The following is a 23,753-nucleotide window of genomic DNA, read 5'->3' as shown; positions in this document are numbered from 1 at the left end:
GAACATACTCAAGATTTCAATATTCTAATGAACGGAAACTTATTTTATGGCCCAGCTTATGGTCTATTCTTGATAGACTTGAAAACTGTTTAAATCCTGCGGTTGTTAGCTACAGTAAGTCCTCTACGTACAAACCTTCAAGTCGCAAACTTTCAAAGATGCGAACGTGCGTTCATACGTCGAGTCACGTCAGTTAGTTCGCGTGTCTGGCGTACGTTGTCACGTGAGTGCATCCTCTACAAGTGGTTGTGTTTCTGTATACTTTACTGTACAGTACTGTATAGAGTACAGTAGTACAGTATCTTTATTTTAAGCCTAGGATGTCCAGAAGCAAGTGTAAAAGCAGCAGTATATAGCTGACTGTATTAGCTGGGTACCTAGGCTAACTTTGTTGGACTCAACGAACAGATTGGACTTACAAACACACTCTCGGAATGGAACTCGTTCGTATGTAGGGGGCTTACTATATCGTGTTCTATAAATGTTGATTAGGTTGAGCTGGTTCACAATGTTGGTTAAATTTTTCTATATCCTTTTGCCAAATTTTTAAAAAAATCAGTTTTTCATCAATCCCTCAGAGAGGGCTGTTAGTAACTCCTACTATGATTTGGCTCTATCCGCCTCTCCCTTTAGTTTTGTCCAATTTTGCTTCCTGATTTGTTTTTTTTTCTTCAAGAATCTCGATGCTCTGTTATTAGGTGCACATATATTTATGATTGCTGTCTTCCTGATAAATTGTCCCAAGCTTGTGTTTTTTAAAGCCACGCATGGCGGGAGCCAGTTCTCTCCCCTAAAGCTTCTCACATTCCTTTTCTCTCTCCCCAGTTCTTTCTCACACATACTACCCTGGAGTCTCATTTAACATCTTCCACCTGAAAAGGTTTTAAAACAAAGAAATAAACTCCTATTCCATTTGCAGCCTGAGTGGCAAGGAACACATACGTTCCCCACCCCCACCCCTGCTTACTCTCTCTCCTGGTTCTGTACATATAGATTGTCTCAACAATCATACGCCATTTGGCTATTCTTCTAGACAATCTTCCTCTGTCATAAGTAAGTCTGACAGAATCAGGAAGGGGTGGGGTTCTGAACAGCCTGCTGGAAAAGATAACATTCTCTGGCTCAGGAAGGGGAGGGAAGTGTTTGGGAACATTTGCACTTCAGTAACTTTTAACCCCTCTTTGTGGCATCCCATTCATTCAAACAATCATTTGCTTGGGACCTACTGTGCACCAGGCCCTGGGAAATGGTAAACAAGATACACAAAGTCCTTTCTCTCATCCAGCTGGATGGGCAAGACAGACAAGTCTACAGTGGACTATAGTATCCTGTGATACGTGCTGTGATGGGGAAGCACAGGTGTGTAGGGTAGATAAGAATGGGCCTGGGGCAGATGATGGGAGAGGGATGGGGAGGCAGTTTTTCCTTGGAGCTTGTCTCTACTCAGACCTCTCCTCTGAACTCCATCCCTGAATACCAGCTGCCTCCTGGATGCCTCCGAGTGGATGTCTAATGCACATCTCAAACAGAACCCATCCAAAACCAAAGCTACACTTTTCCAGCTGTCTGGGCCAAACCTTTGGAATAATCCAAAATCTCTCACACCCACAATCCAATCCACTGGCAAATCCTGATGTCTGCACCTTCAAAATGGAACAGAACCCAGTCCCTTATCACCATCCCCATCGTTCCCACCCTGGTCCAAGCCATCCTCCCCTCTCTCCTCAGTCTCCCTGGTCCCACCTTTGCCTCTGAACAACCTGTTCTCCGCCCAGCAGCCAGAGTGGTCCTGTTAAAAATGTAAGGCAGATCTTCACTCCCCTGCTCAAAACCCTCCCACTCTTCCCATTCCACTCCAAGAACGAAACAAAACATTTCCTAATCCTACAAGGCTGGCCATCATTTGCCTCCCCTGTGATCTCTCTGACCTCATGTCCCTATAGCGATGCTTCCTTAAACATCCAAGGTGTATTCGTTCGCTATGTTTGCCAAGACCAAATAGCACAGACTGGATGGCTTCAACCACAGAAATTTACTTTCTCACAGTTCTGGAGGCTAGAAGTTCAAGATCAACGTGCCATCAGGGTTGGTTTCTGGTAAGAGCTCTCTCCTTGGCTTGCAGACGGCCACCTTCTCCCCGTGTCCTCCCGTGGCCTTGCCTCTGTGCGTCAACCCCTGGTGCTTCTTTCTCTTCTTATAAGGACGCCCGTCCTCTTGGATTAGGGCCCCACCCTAAAAGCCTAACTTAACTACCTCTTAAAAGACCTTTTCTCCAAATACCCTTATATTCTGAGGTATTGGGGGTTGGACTTCAACTTGTGAATTTTGGGAGGAAACACTTCAGTCCATAACACCAGGTTTATTCCTGCCTGAGGTTTTTGATTCTTGCTGTTCCCTGTTCCCTCAGACATTTCCCACCAATCCTTTCACTTAGAATCAGGGATTCACAGACTGTCAGACCTAAAGGAACCTTCTAGATCAAGTCTAGTGTTTCTCAAGCTTTTTTTCATTATTGCCACCCTCTGGGGTCTTTTTAGACATTGTTTTCCAAACTGCCACCCCTCTCCTCCGTGGAATCTTAATACCACAGATATAATGTATATCTGTGTATGTCCAATATGTATATCTGTGCTTTATACATAAAAAGAATAAAGTTTAGGGGGTTTCTTTGGTTTGTTTGCTCCTCAAGAACCAATTTTCACCTCTTTGGGGGCACTATTGCCCCCACTGTAAATGTGTAATGTAGCCTCATCCCTTTCTTACATGTAGGGAAGTGGAGACCAGGGAGGGATGGGGACTTGCCCAAGGACATACAGTGAGTTAGAGGCAAAGTCGGGATTAGAACACAGACCTCCTGACATTCTCCAACTCACCTCCATTCATTCATTCATTTATTCATTCAACAAACTTTTATCAAACATCTACTATGTACCAAACACTATTACAGGCACTGAGGATCTAAAAGGGAACAAATCAGATACAAATCCCTTCCCTTGAAGGAGTTACATTCTAGTTGGAGGGACACTGATGTTATCCCCACACTCCAGGGTTCCTCAGTTAGGATTTATCAATGGTCATTTGGGGATATTGTTACTTTGTTCCTTGAAAAAAAATTATGTCCTATAGCTTTGGGTACCATTGGTGTCGACACTGCAGGAGTTCTCACAGCTTGCAAGAGTTTCATGTGTATTATGACTCTCTGGAAGAGAGAATAGAGTATTCAGAGTTTCCCTAACTTATTTGACCACACGACTATTATTATCTTTTGTTTTTCTGGCGGAGCATCTTGCATCATGAGTGACCTGAGGAATCTAGGTGGGAAAACCGGCAGTTAGCTCTGATAGTCATTCACAGCCTAGTATGATTTAGTTTGGGGGGCGTTTAGGTCCCGGCACTCACCAGGGCTTTAGGAAAGGCACTGTGGAAATGCTAAGTGCTGCTGTGGGAGCAGGGATACTATCCAGGAAGTGGTTTCATGGTCAGTCCTAGGGAATGGGCATTAGAAAGACACAGGGATGAGGACAATTTAGAGAGAGGGTTCTGAAGTCAATCACTGTGGATTCTGAGGTTTTGCTGAGGCCTAGGATGGAGGTTGGGCCTGGTCACCATCTTCCAAACAGAAGTGTCTCCACCCTGAGCCCCTGAGACCCTAGGAGGCACTGGATGTAGGGAGGTTGTACCCCTAAAGCTGTACCCACCATACAGGGGCAGCTTTCTGACCCTGACAGCTCTGAGTTGGTACCACCCTCTGAGGCAGAGGCCATCACAGCCCTGGATTTGCATCCTGGGCTTACCAGCTTGTCACCTCAGTTTCCTTATCTGTTACCGGGGGAAACACGATACCCACCTCTTTGTTTGTGAAAAGTTAAATGACATATTACGCATGCCTGTGCCCAGAACATATACAAGGTACTTGGTAAGCTCTCAGGAAAAGTTGGTGGAAGTTGTTGGTATCATTCTCAGTATTGTTATTAGTATTAGTCTACCTTTCTCTGTCTTTTTGCTTTCATAGCCCCCCATCTCCACCTCAACCCCCTTACCCGGGGTATGCCTTCCTCATAATAATGATGATGATGGTGACATTGATGATACATATTGCATTGGTTCCTTTCACATGGGATATAATTTAAACCTCACAATAACTCCTTGACATTATTATTATCCCTATAAAACTCATCAAGAACTTGAGGCTCAGAGAGGTCAAGCAACTTGCCTGAGGCCACCCAGCCTGTATGAGCATTGAGCTCACTACGGGTTGTATAAGGTTTCATGAAGTATTAAAGAGATACTAGGCACGAATGGGACTTATAAACAGTAAATTGCTAGGTTCATGTCCTCCTTTAAAATAGTTAAGAAAGTAGCCCCTCACACTTCAGTATGAATAACCAGGGGACTTCTCATCTACCACAGGAAAGCTGTGGATTCCTGGGGTCAAAGCAGGCAATATTTGCTTAAGGAATGAATGAATAGGGGGAGCCTCATTGGCATTTGATGGCGGCCCTATTAAGAGTCAGCCCCAGTCAGAGCCAAGAGTGAGACTGGCAACTACAAAAAATGGGACCCCAGATGCGAGATGACGGCTGGAGAGACAGGCAATAAAGAGACAATTTTTCAGGGATGATCTTGGGAGGGAAGGAAAGAGAGCGTGAAATTATTTTTCATATCTTGCTGGGAGACAAATTCTCCTAGGTTATAGAGGAAGGGGAATTTGAATTATTGATGCTATTTGTTCAGAAGTAAGTGGCAAGCACAGAACACCCACCATCCAGAATTCCACACTTGGAGAACATGACCGACCAAAGGGTCCGGGACTGCGGATCTCACACCAGCGTCCTCTTAGCCCAGATAGGGAAAGGGACTTGTCTAAGACCACACAGCAAGCCCTATCCACGTGGCTGGTCCAAAGCCTCATCACCCAGATACTCCCACCCCAAGTGGGTGGCATGGCACAAAGGATGGCAACACATTTGGGACACACACCTAAGTCTGAATCCTGGATCCTGAGTTTTCCAGACAGGATGACCTTTTCTGTGTGTGTGTGGGGGGGGGAGGGTGCTTTGCCTCACTGAGCCTCAATTTCCTTATCTCATAAAGGGGAAACTGATACTTGAGAAAGTGCTGTGAGACATAGAAAGCAAACTTATGGTTACCAAAGGGGAAAGGGGAGGGATAAATTAGAAGTTTGGGATGAACAGGTACACACTACTTATACAAAATAGATAAACAACGAGGACCTACTGTATAGCACAGGTAACTATAGCCAATATCTTGTAATAACCTATAATGAAAAAGAATGTAAAAAAAGAATATATATATATACACACACATATATATGTATATATGTATAACTAAATCACTTTGCGGTACACCTGAAACTAACACAACATTGTAAATCAACTATACTTCAATTAAAAAAAAAGTGACAATACCAGAAAAAAAAAAAAGTGCTGTAAAAAATGAGATGGGACATTGTGTGCCGTTTCTCTTTCTTATTCTTTCTTCACTTGCTCTGCACACCCGCCCCCGCCCTTCCGGTTCTTTCTCTGGTCTACAAGGTCCTCACACTACTGTCTTACCGAGCAAAGAGGCTGTGACAAAGATGATGGTGGGAACGGTCAGATAGAAAGCAAAGAAACCACCTGGAATGAAAGTGGAAGATAGAGAGAGAGAGAGAGAGAGAGAGAGAGAGGGAGGGAGGGAGGGAGAGGGAGGGAGGGAGGGAGATATTGGGCTTTTTCCTGCAAATTCCGCCATAAGCGGCTGCGTGGAACACCTATTCATCACTAACAAGGACCAAAGCAATGATGATTACAGTAACAAAGCTCATCACCGCAGCCCTTTGTAAGGAAACAGCATCTATTGAGGTTTGCATCAAGCTGGGCACAGGGCCAGGCATTCAACCATTTCCTCCCCCACTCAACCCCCAAGCAGGCCATCACCCCCAGCTCACCAGCTGAGGGACTTGAGTTTGGGAAGCCGCCACCCAGCCACAGCACCCGGGGTGGGGGGCGGAGTCTGGCACTAGCCCACTCGGTGGGTGATGACCGCCCCCCATCCCTACTTCCTGGGGCTGTTTACCTGTCGCCTAATTACAAGACTAATGGAGATGAAATATCTCAAGGTGCAGAGGCTCTTTCTTCTCTTGACACAAAACCTCGGGGAGGCAAGCCAGCAGGTCATGACCTTTTCCTCCCTGAGGTGGCAGTCTGCCCTTTTCACCCCAGTTTCGGTTTAGAGAATTGCCCATTCTCCTCTCCGAATCAACGCATCCAATGAGGTTGACTCACCTGATTCCAGAGGTGAAGACACCAGCGACCCAGGTAACAGTCACCGTGATTGGGCCAAGGGATGGGCACGTGACCCAGTGGGAGCCAATGACAGTTTGCTCTGGAAGTTTGGTTGGAACCGTTCGGAAAGAGACGCTTTCTACGTTCTGGGCTTGTGAAGTTTACAGGTGTAAGCTTGTGACCTGCCTTTGAAGGCAGCCCTGAAAGCAAAACCAAGGTGGGGAAAACCCTAGAGGCCAGAGAATGAGTCCAACCCTCCTGTTATGCAAATGCCACCTGTGCTCTTCATCACATGAACCAAAAAACACCTTCTCCCCGTTTTTTGTTTTATTTGTTTTTTTTTTCTTAAGACATTTTAAGAGGGGTTTCTGTAATTTACACTTGAAAAAGTCCTGGCTCTTCCAAACCCACCAGAGGGGAAACAGAGAGGAGTTGACCACTTCCTCTCCTTGTCCCAGCAAGGGGCCCTGGTGGCTTTTCTTTCGGGGAATGTGGGCCCCCTTTTTTTCTCGCGCGTAGCTCAGAAGCTTTCGGTCTTTTACCCTCTGGCCTTTCTCGACCTTAGTGACCACGATCATTCTCCATCCCGGTCTCAGTCTCCTCTTCCCCCAACAGGCACTATTCACACCCTTGCTCCGGTGAGAAGACTGAGGCTGAGACGTGCAAGCTAATGTGCTCCTTTGCACAGAGCACCGGAAGCAGAGCTGGGACTCGAACTGGGGACTGACACTCTGGCCAGGGTTCTTCCTCCTTCCCCCTGTGGGGAAGCAGTGCAGCCTAGCTCTGCCGAGTGTGAAACCGATTTCTTCGTTGAGGTTCAACCAAAGTCTGGGCACCAACGCGTGGAGGTCCCTCAGGCACCTCCCGGCCTCTTCAGCCTACCAGGCTGCCTCCGGATCTAACAAACGTCCACCCAAGACCTGCGCCGCATCGCCACCTGGTGGTCACATATAAAAACACACGCTCCAAGGGGCTGTCGGGAGATTGTTCTGCCCTGGGGCGGATGGGATAGGGAAAGGGGTGGTGGGATAGGGATCGATGGGGCAATTTCTAGGATTTTGGAATCTGAGATTTGATTAGGGGCCTGAGATTCCTTCTCTGTTTCTCTGCCACACCTGTGTCTCTATACTCTTTTTTTCTCCTTGTAGTCCTTGGACACCTTTGAAACGAATTGCATTCCCTCTTTGCCTTGGCTGCCAGGATGCTCAGACCAATGTACAATCCACTACTGGCAACTAAATTACCATGTGGCAGGTATCTGGAAGAGAAGCTTAATCCCTGACTCCATATTCCTTTCTCTGAGCCTCATTTTTCTATCTTATTTTATATTTAGTTTTCTGCTTGGGCTGAGAGCATCCTTATAAACCATCTTAATTCCCCTCTTTGTGGGGAAGAGGGATGAAGAAGCAGGATTAAAAATTCAGAAAGCACTTCCTACCTTCTGCAAGCCTCAGTTTCCTCCCCTGTAAAGTGGGCACAAGAATCCCGGCCCTGTAGGGTTTTGTGTGGGTTTGGGGAGATGCCAGGTAAATATTAGTGCCTGCCTTATTTCCCATCTCTCCAACCCCCTGCCCTGGGCTCTCTGCTGCTTGCCTAGGGCAGGCCGGCATGCAAAGGGGATCCAAAGCACAGATCACTTTGCCTGCAGACCCACTCTGTGCTCTGTAGACCTACTGGATGCCCCTGCCTGAGCCTGGCGCCCTGAGCCCAGTCCCTGTCTACCTCCTGGAAGACTTTTGGCCTCCAGAACCTCTGCCTCCTGCCTGAAGACGCTGCAGCATTCCCAGCTGATTTGCAGAGAGTCCAGGTACATCTCATAAATAAAGTATGTACTCTTCCTGCAGAAAGGCTGCAGCGTGGCTGCGCGGGGGTGAGAAGCCTGGGTTAGAAGGAGCCACGGGAGGTGGGGAGGACTGTATGTGCTTCTGGTCCCATACCAGCAGCGGCTTGGGGGTGGGGGGAACGCTGACAGCCTAGGAAGGTGTAATGGGGCCAAGGTGGGGAAGAGGCTCCATGAGGGCAGGAGCTGGATGCAGCCTGTTGAGGCTGAATCTTGGTTCAGACACCTTCTAACTGTGTCCCTTAGCTTCAATTTCCTTATCTGTAAAATGGGGATAATATCAGTACTGGTGCCATTGGGCTGCTATAGCCATTGCACTTAAAGCATTTAACTCACGAGCTGGAACACAGTAAATGCTCAGTAACTGTTATATATTTACCCCGAATTTCCTTAGTCTCTTCCCCAAGAGCTTTGCATTGCTTCTGCTCTGGGGAGCAATGAGGATGGGGTTCACACTGCGCCGGAGTGTGGGGAGAGGATTACAGGCTACAGGAAGGGTAGGAAATGGGAAGAGAGGCTCAAGGCGACAGGAGCAGGTGTTTGGAACAAGAGATGAAGACACAACCACCAACGCACAAGAGCCAGACCAGTTCCGGAAAGGGAACAGCACTTCTGCAGCCATTTCTGCGCAGGTGCTTGAACTGCTTGACCGGCTTCTAAAGGAGAGTGTGATCTTTGGAAGACAGAGGAGCTGGGGACCCTGGGGACATAGATTACACCGTTAGCGTGGCTGCATTGGAAGAGAGGCGTTGGGTAAGTCACTTTCCTTCTCTGGGCCTCTGTTTGTCCATCTATAAAATGGTTTCTGAGAGGCATTCCAGAAGTGTAGCATTTACACTTCAAGGTTCACAGATGTACTTCCGACAAACATACATGGAGGGCCACCTGTGAGTCAGACCCTGGGCCAAGCTCTGGTGATGCGATGGTGGAAAAACAGCAGGTTCCTCCCATGAAGGATCTTGCGAGCTGGTGTGTGTGGTGTGTGTGTGTGTGTGTGTGTGTGCGCGCGCGTGTGTACACAACAGACAAGCAAATGAATGTATAATCTCAAACTGAAATCAGCCCTGAAGGAGCGGGACGTGGGTCAGTCATGGAGTGTGTGTAACTAATGGCCTTGACTTTGACCAGGAGGCTGGAGAAGGTTTCACTGGAGACAAGGATGCTCGGGCAGGGCTGGGGGTGGCCGGGCGGTGGTGCATGGCTGGAGGAGGAGCTTGGTGAGGGATGGACACGGAACCATGATCAGGAATCGGCCAAGGCAGGGCCTTGCTGGGAAAGGGAAAGAGCTTCCTCTTCAGCCTGAGACCCTGAAGGCTGTGGGCAGGGGGAGTGATGACGTCAGCTTTGCATTTCGAGAGTCTTCCGGCTGGAGTGGGGGGAACAGATTGGAGGGTGCTGGCCTGGAAGCTGGAGGTCCCAGCTGGGGACGATGGAGGGAGAGACCCTGGTGGCAATTGGTGGGGTGAAGAGGACTTGGTGAAACGACAAGAGGATGCACTGATGGGGCTGCGGGCGCACTGCATCTGGGAGCGAGGCTCCGCCGGGCTCATCTCCCTCTTTCCAGTTCCCTCTGGGCCCCATCTCTGGCTCTGCCAGTGTCTGCCCTTACTGCAAAAGAGCTGAGGTGGGAGGGGAGGGGCGGGGCGGATGGGGCGGCAGCGGCTGTGCTGGAGGCTGCAGGCGGCGCCTTGCTCTCCACAGCAGCAGGAGAGGCTGGCTGCAGCCCCTGCTGGAGCGGCTGTGGAGCAGGTGCGGGGCGTCTGGAGGGGCTCTGTTTGCAGATGGATCACGAGATGGGATGGATGAGAATGGCACACACGCTGTCCTCCTTCTCTGTTGTCTGGACACAAAAACCCAGACAAAGGAGCAGCAGGGACACAGGGCACAGCCCCGCAAGGAGGCAGGCCCACACAGCACGTACACACCGGGGACAAAGGAGAGGAGGACAGAGGCAGGTCTGCGCAGAACAAGGAGCGAGGGAGGGGGGAAGGCTCGCGTGACCTTGGGCAAGGCCGCCTGGTGTCTGAGCCTTGCTCTGGGCACCGTAGACAAAGAGGCTGCGGGACACCAGTAGGCCCCGGACCTCGCCAGTCCGATGGTCTCTTCCTCAAAGGAAAACTGATCGTGGACTCCATAAATTTGAGAGTACACTTTCAGGTCCTGTGGTTGGTGATGATAAAGAAAGTGACCGTGAATGTGGTGTGGGGTCCACGTCAACCTGCATTTAGTTAAACCAACAGCTTGGACACACACACGTGAAAGAGCAAGTGATTTGTGGATAGGACTTGCTACTTATACGCTCTGCAGACAGGGTTGGTGTCTGTGGTGTTTGTAAGACCCACTTATAATAATTTCCCAGGGCTAAGAACTCCAAGTCTTGTATAGTCTGTAATGGTCCTTCCAACTGAGAAAGGGAGAGAGAGAGAGACAGAGAGAGAGGATGTTTACTAATCCCATAACCATGCCATGTGTTTTCTGCAATCAAATCACTTATTCTTTGGAAAGCCCTGCAAGACAGGTTGTGTTATGCCCATTTTACAGAAGAGACCCAGAGGGACGTCGCATACTGAGTAAAGGGCAGATTCAAACTCAAATCTGCCTGACTCCCGCGTCTATGTCTTAGCTGCCAACCGAGCTGAGAGGAAGGCAGAGAAAGGAAATAAGACAAAGACCTGAGTGGCAGAGAGCCTGGCAGTCTTTAGTGAGTGCCTCCCCACTGCTGGAGAAAGATGGACGCCTGGTAATGTTGTTTGGACACCTGGATCCAGCCGTGCCTGAAACCATTATAGTGGTGGACTTATTTCTGCCACTCGAAACTGAAAAGGTCCTGAAAAAGAATAGTTATACTTCTTGTGACTTTCAATTCTCAGTCCCTGGTACAGCGTCTGGCACTCAGTAGGCCTTTTGACTTCAAAGACAATTTGGGTCACTAATGTATATTCCCACAAGCTCCCTGAACTTCTTCCGTGATGGTTTGCTCACAGTGACTTCTGCCCTCTCCTTGACTAGGCTGCGAGCTTCTAGAGGGCAGGACTCTGCGTTACTCACCATCCTATGCCAGGTTGGCACATAGAGGGTGGAAGCTTCTCAAACTGGGGAGACCTTGGATTCATGGAGTCCAGGGTGGGCTCTGCTGAGTGGCATTGGGCCGTGGTGGGTGATGGGAGTCTGCATGATCCATTGACCCCATGGGATGTCCCCTGGACGCTCACTGTGCCCAGGCACACCAGTGGCTTCGTACTGCAGGCCCCTGTGACTCCCTGCTGACGGTTTTCTCTGGCCAAGGGCATGTGTTTGGTCTGCACCAAGGGCAGCCTGGAGGTGGCAAGGGGTTGATGCCTGGGGAGCATCCTTCAACCATGACAGATAAGAGTTGGTGAGTAAGTACCCTGGTTTCCTGGACCTCAGGTGGGACAACTCAGGCATGTCCCACCCAGTCTCCTAGAGGGACCCCAGCAGGACTGTGTCCTAGTTGCCACAACAACTTGGTTCTTGTTATGGACTGAATTATGTCTCCCTAAATTCATAGGATGAATTGAATGTGACCCCAATGTGACTGTATTTGGAGACAGGGCCTTTATGGAGGTCATGAAGGTTACATGAGGTCAGAGGATGGGGCCCTAGTCCAACAGGACTGGGGTTCTTATAAGATGAGGAGGAGACACCAGGGGTGTACACACAGAGGAACAGCCAGGTGAGGACACAGGGAGAAGCTGGCTGTCTGCAAGCCCAGGAGAGAGGCCTCAGGAGAAACCAGCCCTGCTGGCACCTTGATCTTGGACTTCCAGCCTCCAGAACTGTGAGAAAATAGTGGCTGTGGCTGAAGCCCCCTAATCTGTGGCATTCTGTTACAGCCCTAGCAGAGTGATGCACTCGCTAATCCACCTCGTCTGGCTTTTTTCCCTTCCTTGTCTCACTACTTTACTCCACTCTCAGTGTTTCCTGGGATCACCTCCCAAATAAACTACACGCACTTGAATCCTTGTCTTGGAGTCTGTAACTACGGTAGTCCAGGCTCCTGCTCCTGTCCATGCCTTATCTAGTGGGACTGCTGGCCTTTGCACAGGAAGGCAGCCACTGGGGGCAGGACAGAGATAAAACTGGAAAACATGAACTCTACTCGCCCATGGCAATGATCCTGAACCAATGATGTGCTTCTTGGACGGATAGTAATCGCTGCTGTGCATGCCCAGGGCAGGACAATAAACAGACCCCAGCAAGGTGGTGGGGCTGAGCTGACTGTGGGCCACTGCATCCTTCCTAGGGGAAGGATCGGGTGAGCGTGAATGCAGATGGTTTTTTCAGAGATCTGAGCGCAGCTTTTGGAAACAATGCTGAGTTTGAATCTCAGCTTCAACACTTTCTAGCTGGCTGACCTTGGGTAAGTCACTCTCCCTCTCTGAGCCTCTCTCTCCTTATCAGATGGAGATGATGTTGACATTTCCTCAGACAATGCCGGGGGGCAGGGGATGTGGGTAAAGCCCTCTGAATAGTGTCAAGTAAGTGGGCCAGGGGTTAAGTTCATTGCTTCTGAAGGTGATGACAAGGGAAGGCAGAGGTCACGGGGGAACTGTTGAAAAGCATATGCTATTCGGGGCCACACCAAAGGCGCCTCTCCTCTGCTGTACAAGCACCTTCCCCTGAATTTAGGGAGCTCCACCCTCCCCCCAGCGAGGATGAGTCAAAATGAAATTTCTATCTGAGTGAGCTGGAAGCTGCTGGCTCGGGGAAGAGCCCTCAGAGAGAAGCTCCCCTGAGGCCCCGACGATGCACACAGGCTTGGTTAATATCTTGGCTGGAGGGCACTGGCTTTTCTCAGAGCCCTTCCTTAGAGGGTACGGCCCGTGTGGCCAGGAAGAGAGGTGGTGCTGGGGAGGCGGAGGGGGTCTGTGTGATTCGTTTAGGTAACAAGGTGATGAAGCCCCTCTTGTCACCTTTCCAGAATGCCCTGACCAGGTGCAGGGTCAGGGGGGTATAAAAGGAAACGAAGCACAGAGAGGCATGTACCCCAAAGACTTGAAAAGAGGGACTCAGACAAATCCTTGTCCGCACACGTTCACAGCTGCCAAAAGGTGGAAATAACCCGCGTGTTCATCAACGGATGGGTGGACACACAGATATCCTGTATGCATATGATGGAATACGATTCATCCATAACAAGGAACACAGTGCTGGTATGTGTGACAATGTGGATAAACCTCAAAAATCTTATGCTTGGTGAAATAAGCCGGAATCAAAAGAACACATGTTATATGATTCCATTTATAGAAAATAACCAGAATAGGTAAAGCCATGAGAGACGGAAAGCAGATTCACGGTTGCCAGGGCCTGGCGGGAGGGGAGCATGGGGAATGACTGCTTAGTGGGTGTGGGGTAGTATTTGGAGGGGATGAACATGTTTTGGAACTAGATCGAGGTGGTGGCTGCACAACGCTGGCAATGTGCTAAATGCCACTGAACTGCTTGTTTTAAAGTGGTTGGTTTTACATTATGTGAAATTCACCTAATTTTTTTTTTAGGTGCAGCCGCTGTGGAAAACAGTATGGAGGTTACTCAAAAAATTAAAAATAGAGTTGCCGCATGATACAGCAATCCCACTCCTGGGCATATACCCGGAAAAAACTCTAATTCGAAAAGATACATGCACCCCTATGTTCATAGCAGCACTATTCCCAATAGCCAAGGCATAGAAACAACCTAAATATCCATTGACAGATGAATGGATAAAGAAGATGTGGTACATATATACAGTTGAATACTACTCAGCCATTAAAATGAATGAAATAATGCCATTTGCAGCAACATGGATGGACCTAGAGATTATTATACTAAGCGAAGTAAGCCAGAAAGAGGAAGACAAATACCATATGATATCACTTATGTGTGGAATCTAAATTACAACACAAATGAACCTATCTACGAAACAGAAACAGACTCACAGACGTAGAGAACAGACTGTGGTTGCCAAGGTGGGTGTGGGGGAGGGATGGATTGGGAGTTTGGGATTAGCAGATGCAAACTAGTATATATAGGATGGAGAAATAAGGTCCTGCTGTATAGCACAGGGAACTATATTCAGTATCCTGTGATGATCCAAAACAGAAAAGAATATGAAAAAGAATATACAGATCTATAACTGAGTCACTTTGCTGTATAGCAAAAGTTAACACAACATTGTAAATCAACTATACTTCAATAAAATAAAAAAATTAAAAAACTTTTTTGAAAGGAGGCACAGAGGCACCGGGCAGGCTGATGACAGAGTTTTAATTGGAACCCTGGACTCCTGGACCACCTGAATGTCTCCAGGGGCTGTTCTAGGGATAAAGAGAAACCAGAATCCCCTCTCCTGGACATGTTACCAGCGTCAGAATTCCCTTGGAAATCTTGGGCTGCGGGGTGGGGGGTGCAGGTGTAATGAGTCCAAGACTACCCAGGCTTGCAGAGCCTCATGGGAATAGGTGAGGTAACCACCCGGTCCAGCTTACAGGAGGAAACTTTATTTTGAAATGGATCTCCTGAACGATGGCGCCTCTTCCTGTTGCCATGGCAACCGGCACTCCATTATAAGCAGCTCAAGCCACTTGCAAGAGAGGCAGAAGAGAAGACATTGCCACTTCCCTTTGGGGTGCCGTCTGAGGCTCTTATCCACTTGTGGGTTGCCCGGGGCCCAGGTTAGCCCCTTAAATGTCCCCTGGAGGTTGGGGCTCTTGGTGAGTTGTGGTGAGAATGACATCTACCATGTTGGGGATGTACTCTGCCGTGTCATGGGTCTACCCGCAGGATAAGATGAGGGTTAGAGACAAGAAGGATGCCAGCTCTCGATATCAGACGAGGCGTGGATCCCACAGGAGGCGGCAGCGGTGCCTGGAGCATAAAGGCGATGACGGAGACCACCGTGGGTCCCTCCCCTTCCCAAGATAATGGAGAATTCAAGGGAAGGTTTTGTTCACTGCAAAAGTACTCAGCAGGTGGACAGAGGAAGGGCAACGGACCAACCGAATCCCTCAGGAGAACCAGTTTGAGCTAGTCGTGATAAAGAAATTAGAGAACCAGGGACAGAGGGCAGCAGGCAGGACCACACCTCACTGGCTTCGGTACCCGCTGGACATGGGGTCTGCCCTCTCCTTCATCATTCAGTTTATGATTCATGCTGAATCCACCTGTATTAGACACGGTGTCTTCGCAGCAAATCCACAGTAGCTTCTGATGATTTTTTTGCCCCTCTCTTCTTCCCACTGCGCTCCTTGAAAAGATATCCCTAGAACCAAAGATGCTTGGGAATAGGATCACAGGATCATTATTGTTCATCTCTGAGAAGTCCCAGAGAACAGGAGAAGCATTGAAAATTTGTGAGCAGCAAGTGCCTTGATTTTTTTTCCCCCAAATGGATATTGGAAATGATGGGTGGATCCTCAGGAGGATTTGGGAACTGATTATGAACTAGGTGGTTTGGGGATACTTCACAAAGAAAGGAGTGACCCCTATGCATCCCTTGTGTTAATTTAGAACCTGTCACGCTGAACCCCATTTCCTTTTTTGTTTGTGGTCTGGTGATAGAGGGGAAAGTCGCAGACCTGTAACGACAGCAGTTTGGCTGTGGACTCTGGGCTATGCTGTGACCAGACCCCATCTTGCCTGTTCTCTTACTGTTCCACGTGAGTCTTACTTCTCTGGCAGGACTGCCAGGTCTGTCCGGGTGGAGGCAGTATCTCTGGCCTCCCTGGGATCTTCGTGGTTCCTGCAATGGCCTTGGGCTGTGCACACTGGAAATGTGCTATAGGTTTGTTGAATTGGGTCTGGATTTTCTGAAGAGCAAAGCTGGGGGTCCCAGCAAGAGGTGTGTAGTAGAGTGAATAGCTAGTAAACCTGGAACCTGAAATGGTGGCTTCAAATCCCACCTGAATCCCTTACCAGGGACCTGGGCAGCTCCGGTTGCCTCTCTGAGCCTTAATATCCTTTCCGGAGCAGAGGAGATGATAAATAATATACACAGAGGGGTGAAAATGAAAGGAGATGTCATCGTATTATAGGAATAAAAATATGTTCTGAGCCCTTGTTAAGTGCCAGGCTCTGTGCTCAGCATCCCTCCCACCATGTATTCCTGCATTTAACCCACACAACCCGATGAGGAGGACTCCATTATTATCCCTACTTTGTGGACTAGGAAACTGAGTCTCAGAAAGGGAGTGAAGCTTGCCTAGGGTCATCCGCTAAGGGGCATGGACAGAGCTGAAATCTAAACCCAGGATAGCCTGGTTGTAGAGGCCACTGGAATTGTCTAGCCACAGTAGTTCTCAAGCATCGGCATCCCCCGGAGGGCTTGTTAAAACACAGATCTCTGGGCCCGCCACGCCAGCGTTTTTGATCCAGTCGCTCTGCGGAGAGGCCTGAGTGTCTCCATTCCTAGTGATGTAATGGTGCCTGTCTAGGACCCGGTCTAGAACGACTGCTCTAGGACCATTTTCTAACATTGCTACTCTAGAAAAATAGTAGGTACAAAGGAGTGGGCAGTTTGGGAGAAAAAAAAAAAGCCACACCTATAAGAGCTGTTAGGCCAAGCGGGATAGTGGCACGAACACGGGCCATGAGGTCTCAGACATGGGTTCGGATCTTGACTCCACCATAACCACGTGCAGGGTTAATTGAGAGGCATACACCCAAGTCGTGCTGGTTAAGCACCTGGTACTCCGGCACCAGCCTCTTCGTCCTCCTAGGCGCGGCTCCAGGCTTTTGCTCCCCGTGTCCGCAGTCATGCGCCGCTCGCCTCTCGTCTCTCCATCCCTGCGCGCTCGCGCTCCGCTGTCGAGTCCAGCCTGGCAAGCGTTGCCATGGCACCACTGCTGGCTGGGACGCTGGAGGCAGAGCGCGCTGCCCGGCTCGCCCCTTTGGGCCGCGGGGGTGGCTGTGCGCTCCCCCCACGCCCGGCCGCACCCCGCCTCCCCGGCCCCGACCCCCGGGAGGGGGTAAAGGGTAGGGTGGGGGGTTGCAGAGGCGCGGTGAGGCGGGAGGAGGGCAGAGGCGAGGGCCGGGGGTAGGGCGCCTCCGCCCGCCAGCCGCTCCCGCATTAAAATTTCATGGGCGCTGCAGCAGCTACAAAGACGACGCCGGCTGCGCTCGGGGGACCAGAGGGAGGGAGGCTGCGGACGAGTGCGGGGAGGAGTTTGCGATGGGAGGCGCTTACAGGGGCTCCCCCAGTTCTGCGCTGTGAGCTGGGGCACAAAGAGCCCTCTGCACTGGCGCCGCAGGACCGCGGACCCGAGGTAAGCCGCCGCCCCATTCTAACAGCCCTCCCTTCCCAAGCGTCCTTGTCTGCACGCTGGGAACAGCCTACTTCCCCGAGCTTGGGGTCCCGGGCAGGGTGCAGGGGTGGCAAACACTGCCTGAAGTGCCCCTCATTTGTTGGACGAAGAACCTCTCCAGCCCGCAGTTGTCAAATGAAGCCAGGACTCCGGCCTGGGTGGGGCATAGGGGAAGAGGTGGGGAGGTTCGCAATGGAGTCTAGTGCCCATGGGAGTCTTGCAGTCATGATCTGAGGGGGAACAAAGACCCTCCCCTCCCCCCGCTACCAGACAGAACAGGAGGGGTCCCCCTGGACCTTTTCGACCCACCGGAACTGGCCAAGCCTTGGAGGGACCCTCAATGGTCTCAGAACTGGAGATGGGGGATGGGATGGTGGAGCAGGGTTCTTGAGTCCCTGTTGTTTCACACCAAACCCCCCACCCCGACCCCCCGCCCAGCACCTGCCCATGCTCCACTTCTGGGACTCAAATTCCAGATGTCCAGCTTCCAAAAGGATGGAGAGGGTCGGAAAACCTCTTCATTGAGCAGAATAATGATATTGACAATGATAATAATAATACATCAGTTTATGGAGCGCTTTCTGTATGCCAGCAACACGCTGGTTGCATGCATTGTCTCAACAGTCCCAGGAGATGGTAAGAACCCCATTTTAAAGATGAGGAAATTGAGCTCCGGAGAAGGTTAGCTACACGTCCAAGGTCACACAGACAGTGATTTTGAATCTAGATATGTCCAACTCTAAAGCCTATGTTACATCCTTAAAACGGTCTGGGGAGACCTCAGAACCCACCAGCTGCCCACCTATTCCTCCCCAATACACTCTCTGGAGAGGCTGGGAATTTAGGAGTGAGGGGGTCAGATCTCTCCTCTCCCCCACCGGAGGCTCGGCTAGAGAAATTGCTTCTCTGCAGCGAAAGGGGAGGCCAGGGGCCTAGATTCCTCACCGTCATCCCAGACTCCAGACTAGTGGCTGCCCTGCTCCGGGATCGCTGGGGCGCACACCCCACTGCAGTGCCGCGGCGGGAAGCGGGGGCGGGGAGGGGGAAGGTGGTAGTGCGGGGAGAGGTGGGGAGAGAACGGCTTTGTTTTTCTTGGTGCCAGCCTCAGTCTGAGTGAGGCCCAGAGCCAAACGCTCATTCAGGCTACGGTGCTCTACCTTCCAAAGCGCAGTGCCATTTGGGAGCGCCTGGGAGCTTCGCGATTGCCTGGGCTGGTGGGGGAGGGGAGGGATGGGTAATTCCTCTTGACAGACTGGGAAACCTGAGGACAGTGGTTCTCAGACTTTAGGGGCGTTGCTTCGGATACGCAGATGTCCAGGCCACGTGGCCAGGGGGATGAGTCAGCAGGACTGGGGTGGGGCTGGGCATCTGCATGTTTACTCAGATCCCCTCCTCTCCTCCATCATGCAGAGGATCAGACCTCTCCCCTCACCCCAGCCCAGAGCCATGTAGCACTCTGGGCAAAAAGGTATCCTCGGGACACTTGAGCAGTGGTTAGCTTTGAGTTTGGTTAATTTCACAATGAAAGCATTTTAAGGGTAACATCTCCTATGCCTTCCTTGCCCACCTATTTTATTATTTAATGACCGTTGCCACTGAGTAAGTTTCTGAAATCTACCCTATATCCTTCTTGCTGCATTTTTGGCCCATCTCTCCACTCCTTCAGGGAGGAGAGCGGTGAAGTCTTCGGAGCCCCCCAAAAGGAAGCATGACTTCGTACCACGAACTTTAGAAGAAACACTCTCTATGCTGGCATTCAAAATGAATTCAAAAATGTAATTTTTTGGTGATCTTTAAAATGACCATAGTGAGTTTAATAGGATGCATGATAACTGTAGAAGATTTGCAAACGACTGAAAAAAAAAAAGAGATGAAAACTCCATAATGTCGTTACCCAAGAATAACTACTGTATTTACTATTTTCACATATTCCCCTGCAGTATATTTTCTATTCCTGAAGATACTAATTGAAATTGTGCTCTATGTATACTGCTTTTAAAACGTTACATCAGAGGTGTTTCTCTGTTTTTATGCCCTTGGCAGAAATCATTGTAAGCGGGTTGGTGTTTCCTTATTATTGGTCCTGCCAGTTTGTGGTTTTTTGTTTTTTTGTTTTTTTTTTTGGTACGCGGGCCTCTCACTGCTGTGGCCTCTCCCGCTGCGGAGCACGGGCTCCGGACGCGCAGGCTCAGCGGCCATGGCTCACGGGCCCAGCTGCTCCGCGGCATGTGGGATCTTCCCGTAACAGGGCACGAACCCGTGTCCCCTGCATCGGCAGGCGGGCTCTCAACCACTGCGCCACCAGGGAAGCCCCCTGCCAGTTGTTTTTAATATCTCTGCGTTCAAGATCCTTTCTCTGGACCTGATCCCTGCTTCCACCCAGGGCAGGATTCTGCTCTTTGAATTGGTCCCTCCTGGATGCATTGCAGTGTGGTAGAAAGAGAAGGCATCGAGTTACACGGATCTCTGCGTGAATCCTCCTCCCCACCTTCACGGTGTCAATTTCAGGAGGAAGTAACTGCCTTTCTCTGAGCCTCAGTCTCCGCATCTGTCAAGTGAGAATCATAATCTCTGCTTTAAAAGGCTGTTGTGAGGCTCTGAACCAGCGTGTGTAAAGTGCCCGACACCCAGTAAAGACATTGCTGCTTTAGTGCATCAACTATCAGCTCAGGTCACTTCTACCGCCCCTGAATCTTGTAGAGAAAACTTCGTTATTTGCTTTTATTTGTACGGGGCTGTCGGTTCCTCTCCTGGGTGAAACTCAGGCTGTTCGAGCAGCAACGTTTCTGGGGCATTGGGGCCGTAGTGCAGGTTCAATGGGCTGGTGAATAACTTAAAGGCTAGTCCTTTGTTTGGAAAGGATCCTTCCCCGTGTCTCTGAGGCCTGGCTCATCTGTCAGCTGGAGCTCCATGGAACAATATCCAGCGATACTCAGGGGCAGAGGCAAAGGCCGGCTGAGGGTGACATGTCTCCTCATCCCTCTCCAGGCTGATTGGATCAGATGAGGCAGGTGTCCCTTGCTCCCTTGTTGTGCCAGGTGGGCCCCTCTGGAAGCTACCAGGTGAGTCATGGAGGGGAGGGAGGGGCTGAGCTATCCTGTACTCAGGGGTGTGGAGTAGATGATTAATGGTAACTGACTCCAGCTACCATTTATTAACCATTTACCAAGGTTCTTGCTGGGTGCTGCCTCTTGGAGACCCCACAATAAGGCTGGGAATTGGGCATTACGGATGGGAAACTGAGACTCAGAGAGGTGAAGTGACTAACTCAGGGTCACACAGCATGTCAGTTGTAGAGTCAGGATTTGAACCTGGAACTAGTATGGCTGGGAAAAGTGTCTGTGCACCTATTACGCTATGCCACCTCCTCTCCTAAAAGTGAACATAATCAGTTGCCTCAAGACTACAGAAGCCAGTGGAATAAACTGACCCAGATGGTTTAGCAATCATCACGGATTCCCTCACAGTAACACTAACACTGATGACTATTGTTTGCATTTGACACATCCCTTCCTCAGGTCTTTTCTCCTTTAACCCCCACCCCCATATCTGAACAGGAGCCTTCTGCCCCTTAGGGGTTCAACAGGCCTGGTTAGAATCCAGAGGCATCATTTTCTAGCTGGGTAATCATGGAGCAAGGCACTGGACTCTGAACCTCAGTTTCCTCATCTGTAAAATGGGAATAAAAACCCCACTCCTTGTTTTGTCAGGTAAAGGCATCCCCCACCCGCAGTTCGGGGGTTCCCTTGTTTGAGGAAGAGGTGAATACTGAAGCTCCTCTTTTGTGTAGGCTGTATTTGAATACTTTGTGAAACTGCGTTCTGCGCATGCGCAGAAGCCTGTTCCTGTGCGAGTCTCCTGCAAGGCGCCCTGCACATCCGCTTATTCCCAGGAACTTCCGTTATGTCTCAGCACTCACTCGTCCAAAGCAATTTAGGCCAACGTCCTTCCTACGCCTCAGCTCTCTGAGCAGCTATTTTATTCCAGAGTCAGGGAAATAAAAAACAACCCCAAACCCAGAGGGATCCTAAAATGCAACCAAATGCATGTTTCCCTGGCAGCTGGTCGTCTGTTACCAGGAACAGCACAGATTTTAGGGGAAAAAAATGAGTATCCATGGATGGTATTAATGAGCACTGTGGACAACGGTAGTCATAATAATATGAGATCATAAGAGAATGCAAGCTAATAAATAATAGTCATCATCTCATGTAATCCTCACAACAGCCCTGTGTGGTGGGCACCATCATTATCCCCATTGCGTGGATAAGAAGACCAGCCCACGGAAGCAGCGGATTTGCTAGAGGTGGCAGAGCAGGATGGGAAGCCACACTGCAAAGCCTAAGTCCTTTCCAACACATTTGGATGTTTTGGTTGGCCTTGGCCCCACCAAGACACCTCCTGGTTTCTCATTTCACTTCTGATCTGCACCCGAGGAGATCAGTTTTGGCAAATGCTGTGATTTCAGAATAGGACCCTGGCATCTATTGTCCGATGTGCCCATGGCTACATCTTTATCCCCCCATCCCTCTTTCTTTCTCTCTCAATGACAGATGGAGGCATCTCCCTGTCCACCCGTGTGGTACCAGACACATTCACGTGGCCACCAGGACCCTAACAGCATCAAAGGAGTAACCAAGGTGACCCTTCCTCTCCTTCTGTGCACCCCTGGGGGTGATGGAGACCAGCCTCATGCTGTGTGGTCAGGTCCACCACGAAATCCACACGCACAGGAGACCTTGTGGATTTCGGCAGTAGGGGGGACCTCTAGGATTCTCTGGTGTCCAATCCCTGGATCGAAGCTTTCCTGATGGGGCCCCCGACCTTGGCTTGAAGTAGGGGTGGGGTGGAGTCTGTCTGGGCTAGCGGGAGCTGAGATGCTGGGGCCCGGGAGCCCACCGCCAGGTCCCTGTGTGGCCTTCGATCTGACCCTTCTTGATTCTTGTCCTCTGTCGCCACATCTAAGTGAGTTTTGAAAAGCGAACTATATTGAGGTATAATTTACGTGCAGTAAAAATACACCCATTTAAAGCATCAGTGTGTTTCGATAACTGTATACACCTGTGTAGCCACCACGACAACCAAGATATGGAACATTTTCATCACCCTAAAATGTCCCTCTGCCAATCCCCTCCCAGCCCCTGCCCCAGGAAACCACTGACCTGCTTTCTATGCCTATAGATTTGACATTTTCCCTAACGTTTCATTGTTAGGGAATCTTTTGTTCTTGGCTTTTTTTGCTCAGCATAATGTTTTTGAGGTTCATACTGTTATCACCTGTGTCAGTAATTCACCCTTTTTTTGTCTAACTTCATGGAGGCATATCATTAACTTACCCATTTCAAGTGCGCAATTCAATGTTTCTTTTTCGTAAATTTACCAAGTTCTGTACCCATCACTACACATCAGTTTTAGAACATTTCCACTGGCCCAGTAAGATCCCTCACCCCCACTTACTGTTAAACCCAGCCAACTCCTAACCCCTGGCAGCTGGTAATCTGCTTTCTGTCTGTACAGGTTTGCCTTTTCTGGACATTTCATATAAATGGACTCGTACAGCATGTGATCTCTTGGGCCGGGCTTCCTTCACCCTGTATAATATTTTCGAAGTTTATCCTTGTCATAGTGGGTAGCAATAGTTTGTTCCTTTTTACTGGTGAGTAGATTTCATTATATGAGTGTACTACAGTTTATTTATCCATTCACCAAGACAGGGGATTTAAATTTAATCCGTGCCTCCTAAGTGGGGTGTATACACCCCCCGCCCCTGGAGACATATAATCCTGAAGGATAAACATGGCCCATATTTCTGGGACATCAGTGTTACACAAAGATTTACTCCAAGTTTAAATCATTAACTGGGGGAAATAATTTTTGGAACATGCACTGTGTGCCAGGCACTGGCTAAGCCTTTGAGAATAATTAACTTTGAGTCATACATCGGGTACGTGGGGTTTGGAAGCCATAATCTCACCCATGTTTTGTTTGACCTCAGAGCCCTTTATACCCTCCTAGACAGCTGTCAGCTTGATGCAGGAGCTAAAGTGCCCCTTGAAACCCCTATTGCCTTATTCATAACAGGGATTCTGGGTCCACAGGGTGAGGGGAAAGGGTTTTTGTGTTTAAACAATGTTCCTCTGAGCAATGCAGGGTCTCTTTACAGAGTGCAGCAGGTTCCTGGGATAGAGGAGAAAGAAAGGGATTTCCGCTTTCTTCGGGACCACACTGGGAAGCAGTCTTGCAGATAAGTATTCAAACTTAGCAGCCCACAGCCTACCAGCCTGCCCTCTCCTGGTCCGTACAGGAAAGTACAGCATCCCCGAA

This window comes from Orcinus orca, chromosome 15 (genome assembly GCF_937001465.1).
Source record: "Orcinus orca chromosome 15, mOrcOrc1.1, whole genome shotgun sequence".
NCBI lineage: Eukaryota > Metazoa > Chordata > Mammalia > Artiodactyla > Delphinidae > Orcinus > Orcinus orca.
The sequence above is the reverse complement of the archived record's forward strand: the minus strand, read 5'-3'. Positions refer to the sequence as shown.